The following is a 6689-nucleotide window of genomic DNA, read 5'->3' as shown; positions in this document are numbered from 1 at the left end:
TGTGTCACAGCGACTTCATGTAGTCGCTCCGGGAAGTCGCTCCAGGCAGTTCTCGTCCAAAGATCACTCTAATCACCTCCCTTGAGCTCCAAATGCACCCAAATGTCTCCAGGAACTCCATCTGGTACTCCAATACCTAATAGAGACATATGTATGCAAAATGCAACCTAGACATGGCTAAATCCTAATCTATATGATGAAAATGCACATGAATAAATGGATAAAACAATGTGAATATGCAAGATATCAGTATGTCAGATCCTCTCTTTGATGTTTATCAGAATGTCGAATCCGCAGAAGAGTTGTGGGATGCGTTAGAATTAAAATACATGGCTGAGGATGCTTCTAGTAAGAAGTTCCTTGTTAGTAATTTTAATAATTACAAGCTGTCTGATTCTAGGTCAGTTATGGAGCAATACAATGAATTGCTTCGTATACTAGGTCAATTTGCACAACACAACATGAAGATGGACGAATCCATCTCAGTATCGAATATCATCGATAAGTTACCACCTTCATGGAAAGATTTTAAACACATATTAAAACACAAAAATGAAGAGTTGTCTCTTGTACAACTTGGCAGCCATTTGCGCATAGAGGAATCTCTAAGGGCGCAAGAGGGAGAAAAACCCAAAAATAATGAGGCTGGTACTTCTTCCATCAATATGATGGAGGAAGGTCTGAGTTCTATGAATAAGAATAAAAGGAAACGATCCTTTAATAACAACACTTACAATGGATCTAACAAAAAGTTTAAGAGCATTTGTTGGAATTGTAACAGGCCGGGTAACTTAAGTCGTGATTTCCGAGCAGGAAAGGATAAAAATAAAACGGGACAAAACCGTTTGGGACAAGTGTCTAAGGACCAAGGTCCATCCACTCATCAAGGTCAAATCTCTGATTTTAAACTATATTCTAATGTGAATTATGTATCAAAGATTTATGAGGCATTTTATGTGCAGGATTATGAAGTGGCATGGTGGATTGACTCAGGTGAAACAACACATGTTTGCAAGGATCGTGAATGGTTCACTACATATGAGCAAGTTCAAGATGGATCCATACTTCATATGGGAAACGAGTCAACTGCCCTTATCCTAGGTCGTGGAAAAGTGGTGTTAGAGTTTAGTTCTGGAAAAACCCTTGATCTCAAGGATGTACTTCATGTACCCGGAATTAGGAAAAACTTAGTCTCTGATAGTGTTTTAAATAAATGTGGTTTTAAACAAGTGTATGAATCCGATAAGTATATATTATCGAATTGTGGTGTATTTGTTGGATTTGGATATTTCTGTAATGGAATGTTTATGCTTAATATTAATAAAGTTGTCAATTATGTTGATATGGCAAGTTCTAGTAAAAACGATTCATCTCTGTGGCATTCTAGATTAGGTCATGTACATTATAATCGCATGATTAATATGTCTAAAGAAGGGTTAATTCCTACTTTTGATATAAATTTAGAAAATGTAGTACTTGTATGTTAACCAAAATAATTAGGCAACCATTTAAAAGCATTGAAGGAAATTATGTAGTGCTAGGACTTATACATAGTGATCTATGTGATTTGCATGCTACACCATCTTTAGGAAACAAGAAGTATTTTGTCACTTTCATAGATGATTATTCTCGTTTCTGTTATGTGTATTTATTACATGGTAAAGATAAAGCCCTAGATAAATTTAAGATTTATAAAACTGAGGTTGAATTGGAACAAAATGGTTTGATTAAGAAGTTACGCACTGATAGAGGTGGAGAGTATTATGATTCAGTATATTTCCAGTCCGTAGGCATTATTCATGAAACTACGGCTCCATATACACCACAACAAAATGGTGTATCAGAAAGGAAAAATAGAATCCTAAAAGAAATGGTTAATTCCATGTTATCTTACTCGGGATTAAGTGACGAATTTTGGGGTGAAGCCATGTTAACGGCTTGCTATTTATTAAATAGAGTTCCTAACAAAAAGAACAAAATTACCCCTTATGACCTTTGGTATAAGAGAAAACCAAACTTAAATTATCTTCGAGTTTGGGGATGTAGGGCTGTTGTAAGACTACCCCAACCTAAAATTAAAACCTTGGGGGAGAGAGGTATCGATTGCATTTTTATTGGATATACAGAACATTCCAAAGCTTATAGGTTTTATGTAATAGAACCTAATGATTCAGTAGCAGTTCATACTGTAATTGAATCAAGAGATGCAATATTTGATGAAAATCATTTTTCATCTATACCTATACCAAAATATTTGGTTCCAAGTTCAAGTGGAGCTAATAAAGGAGACGACACTTTAGTGCCTCCTGACATGTCACCTATGCTCCGTAAGGAAGGATTGAAACATCATTTGGTCCTGATTTTCAAATATATTTAGTTGAAGGATCAAGAGATGAGATTGGTTTCCAATACTCATTTTATCATATTGATAATGATCCAAGAACTTATAGTGAAGCTATGAATTCTCAGGATGTTCTTTTTGGAAAGAAGCAATAAATGATGAGATGGACTCCATCATGGGAAATAATACTTGGGTCTTGTCGGATCTCCCACCTGGTTGCAAGCCTTTAGGCTGCAAGTGGATCTTCAAAAAGAAGATGAAAGTTGATGGAACAATAGACAAGTTTAAAGCACGATTGGTTTTTCAAGGCTTTAAACAAAGAGAAGGTATTGATTATTTCGATACATATGCTCCAGTTGCTAGAATCTCTTCTATAAGATTATTAATTGCTTTGGCAGTAATTAATAACCTTGTGATTCACCAAATGGATGTTAAGACAACGTTTTTAATTGGTATTTTGGAGGAAGAGGTGTATATGAAGCAACCAGAAGGTTTTGTTATGCCTAGTAATGAGCATAAGGTGTGTAAGTTGATCAAATAATTGTATGGGTTAAAGCAAGCACCTAAGCAGTGGCATCGAAGGTTTGATGAGGTTGTCTTATCAAATGGTTTAATGTTAAACCAATCGGATAAGTGTTTATATAGCAAATTTGACGAATCCGGTAACGGAGTAATCATTTGCTTGTAAGTTGATGACTTGTTGATCTTTGGTACTGACCTTGGACAAGTAGAGCTTACAAAAGCAATTTTATCATCAAATTTTGCAATGAAAGACATGGGGGAGGCGGATGTGATTCTTGGAATTAGAATCAAACGTGAAACTAAAGGACTATCTTTGACACAATCTCATTACATTGAGAAAATTCTTAAGAATTTCAATTGTGAGAATTGTTCTCCAATGAGCACTCCCATGGATGCGAGTTTGAAGCTTATGCCTAATGCAGGACAAGCAGTATCACAACTCGAATATTCACAAGTGATTGGCTGATTAATGTATGCCATGACGAGCACTAGGCTAGATATAGCTTACGCTGTAGGAAGGTTGAGTATATACACTAGTAATCTTAGTACTCAACATTGGTAAGCCTTAAAAAGGGTGCTCAAGTATTTGAAAGGAACCATTAATTATGGTTTGACATATGTCGGATTTCCGTCGGTGCTAGAAGGATTTTCAGATGCAAGTTGGATTGCCAACATAGAAGATCATTCTTCTACAAGTGGTTGGGAGTTTTTGCTTAGGGGAGGTGCCATTTCTTGGGCTTCCAAGAAGCAAACTTGCATTACAAGTTCGACTATGGAATCAAAATTTGTAGCATTAGCAGCTGCTGGTAAAGAAGCAGAGTGGCTAAGAAACTTAGTGTACGAGATTCCATTGTGGCCGAAACCAGTATCACCAATTTCTATCCATTGTGATAGTCAAGCTACCTTGGCTAAGGCCTATAGACAAGTGTATAATGGTAAGTCTAGACACCTGGGCGTTAGACATAGCGCAGTAGGTGAGCTGATCACTCATGGGGTGATTACAATAGAGTTTGTTCGGTCCAAACAAAATTTAGCTGATCATTTGATGAAAGGATTAGCTAGGGACTTAGTGATTAAGTCGGTTAAAGGGATGGGTTTAAAGTCCATTTTAAATCTTTAATGGTGGGATAACCAATTTCCCTCTAATACGACATTAGAGGCTGAATTCAATGTGGAAAGCCTACACTTAAAGATTGAAGCACATTTTTTTTTCATCCCAAGGTATGTGCTTGGACCTGCAAGAATGAGATAGGTTGAAATATTATTCTTAATAGATACTTTGAAAAAATGCATTTGCAGGTGCATGAGTGAAAGTATTTACCTATGAGTGTGAAGTGATGCCGCTTCAATAAGTTGGGACTTGGCTTTGTACGCGCTCAAGAATGGAATGGGACACATGGCTAATAATAGTGTCAAGTATAAACATTTAGAGTAGTGTGGAAACACATGTGTGTATTATCTTCATGTGCCCAAAATGGGTTGAGGGATTCAATCCGTATGATATCCTGATTCTCGGACATTTGGAATGTGTAATACACTAAGATGGAAATTCAATTCTTCGAACATTTTTATTATGCATGAGTTTGATATATGTATTATTTATTTAATGAATCTATGATTACACTTAAATGGGGGAGGAATGTTATATATTTAAGTGAATAGGTGTAATGTTTCCTGTGAACCATTGCAATTGTTTGTATGAACAGTTGCAACTCTTCACTATCTATATAAGGAGGTGTAGGCATTGGCAAATATATATAGAAAAAATCAGAAACTAATAGTTAGTAAGAAAGAGAGAGTGAAAAGGATTCATTGTTCAAAGATCATCAAAGACTTTGAAGAAACACATATAAGCACTAAGGCTTTACTTGTTACTCTTGTATTTTAGTCTAGAACAAAAGTGAGACTTTGATTGTCTTATTCTACAAAGGGATTTCGTGTAACCCAAGGTTTGGAATAGGGTTAAAATACTCTTTAAGGAAAGCACGACGATTCAATCACAACTATTCGGGTTACAACCCAAATAACCAACACACTAGTTCTCAAATTTTGTCAACTTCAGTTTGTGGTTCACGAATGTAGGCTATGTAGTAGCTAGGACTTTTTACTATAATGTTATTTAGAAAATAAAATACTAACAAACTACAAAATGCATCAGTTTGTGGTCCTGTTCGTTTACGTATCGCGTGACCTACGACCTGCGACTAAGATTACGTTCGTTTACGTGTCGCGCGACCTGCGACTTGCGACTTGCGACCTGTGACTAAACCTGCGACTAAAACTATGTTCGTTTACGTGTCACGCGACCTGTGATCTGCAACCACTCGCGCGATCAAAATTTTCTTAATTTTTATTCGCTGTTTTTTTGGGCGACTTGAATGGAAACCCGCGACTGGTCGTGCGATTAGTCGCGCGACATCAAAACGAACAACAACCTGCGACCAATTGCAGATCGCATGTTACGCGAGAGCAAAACGAACAACAACATGCGACCTAGTAATTCAAAGGCAATACTTGATAGGTCGCAGGTTGCGCGATAGGTAAACGAACGGGACCTGTATGTAGCTAGTAATTCAAAGGCAATACTCGAAACATTCTGAAAGTGATCGTCACACAAGTTGACATGCCCCTCCTGTAAAGTTCAAAATGAAAAAGTGAATTTATTTGATCAAAAAAAAAAAGTGAATTTATTCATAGATTGAGCTGTAAACCTGTAACGTATTCAATATATATATTTAGCAATCCTAATTATTTTGGGCTATAAAGAAAGGTTACCAGATGGGAATTGATTCGCATTATTAGCAACACATGCACTTCGTAAGATCACTATCGTCCTGACTTTCTAATTTAAATAAATTTCCTCACATGTCATGTTACATGATGAGTATGGATGGGATCCATTCTCACATTACAAACCAAAAATTAAATCACACATAATTATAGTACATTTTTTCCTTATAAGTCACATCATTTTAGATGCAATTCTCCCAAATTCACACCAATATTTTCATAATTGCGTGCACATCACCAGAGATGCGATATTACGTTTTATCTTCGTGGATTTGATATACCATGTTTAATGCGTTAATTAATTGTGTTTCCCTCTTGTCACATCCAAGTTTTCAAATTCATTAACAATCATTAGCTATTCAAATGAGTTGTTTATTTATGTAATGAACTTAAGGTTTAAGGTTTAGGAATCTATAAGTTGTGTATTTGTGCATTTATATATAGAAGTTACAAATAGATAAAAAGAAAGACATAAATATGGAAATTGTACAAATACAAGGAAAAAGAAATAGAGTTTTCTTTTTTCTAAAGCCTAAGCCGTCTCTTTCTCCTCTTCATGCGGCCACCTCTCTCTCTCTCTCTAGGGTTGAGCCGTCTCTCTCTCTCTTGGTATTGGGCTGGTTATAGACCGGGCCGGTTATGGATATCCATCATATGGTTTATAACACTCTCCCGTGGATGTCATAACTATACAGAGTTCGTAATACGCTTTGGATGTTGCTTCATTAAAACCTTACCAGGAAAACCCAGAGGGACAAAATCATGGTTAAGGAAAAAGAGTACAACACGCATTCCTCCCCCTGTTCTGAACATCACTGAAAATCTTTCAGTCTACGTATCCCAATCTCTGTATATGTCCTTCAAGTTGGCGCCTCCCAACCTGATGGTTGAGCTTCATGGATACCAATGACTAATGGTCTCAATATCAAGGCAAGGCGCCAATAGTACTTAAGGTTAGGGACGTGTATGTCTTTAGTGTCTTATGGTCGAACATGAGCTAAACATATAGGACATTCTAGGCAAGAACATATGTCCG

The sequence above is a fragment of the Brassica oleracea genome, chromosome C4 (assembly GCF_000695525.1).
Source record: "Brassica oleracea var. oleracea cultivar TO1000 chromosome C4, BOL, whole genome shotgun sequence".
Classification (NCBI taxonomy): Eukaryota; Viridiplantae; Streptophyta; class Magnoliopsida; order Brassicales; family Brassicaceae; genus Brassica; species Brassica oleracea.
This window is presented reverse-complemented; position numbering follows the sequence as displayed.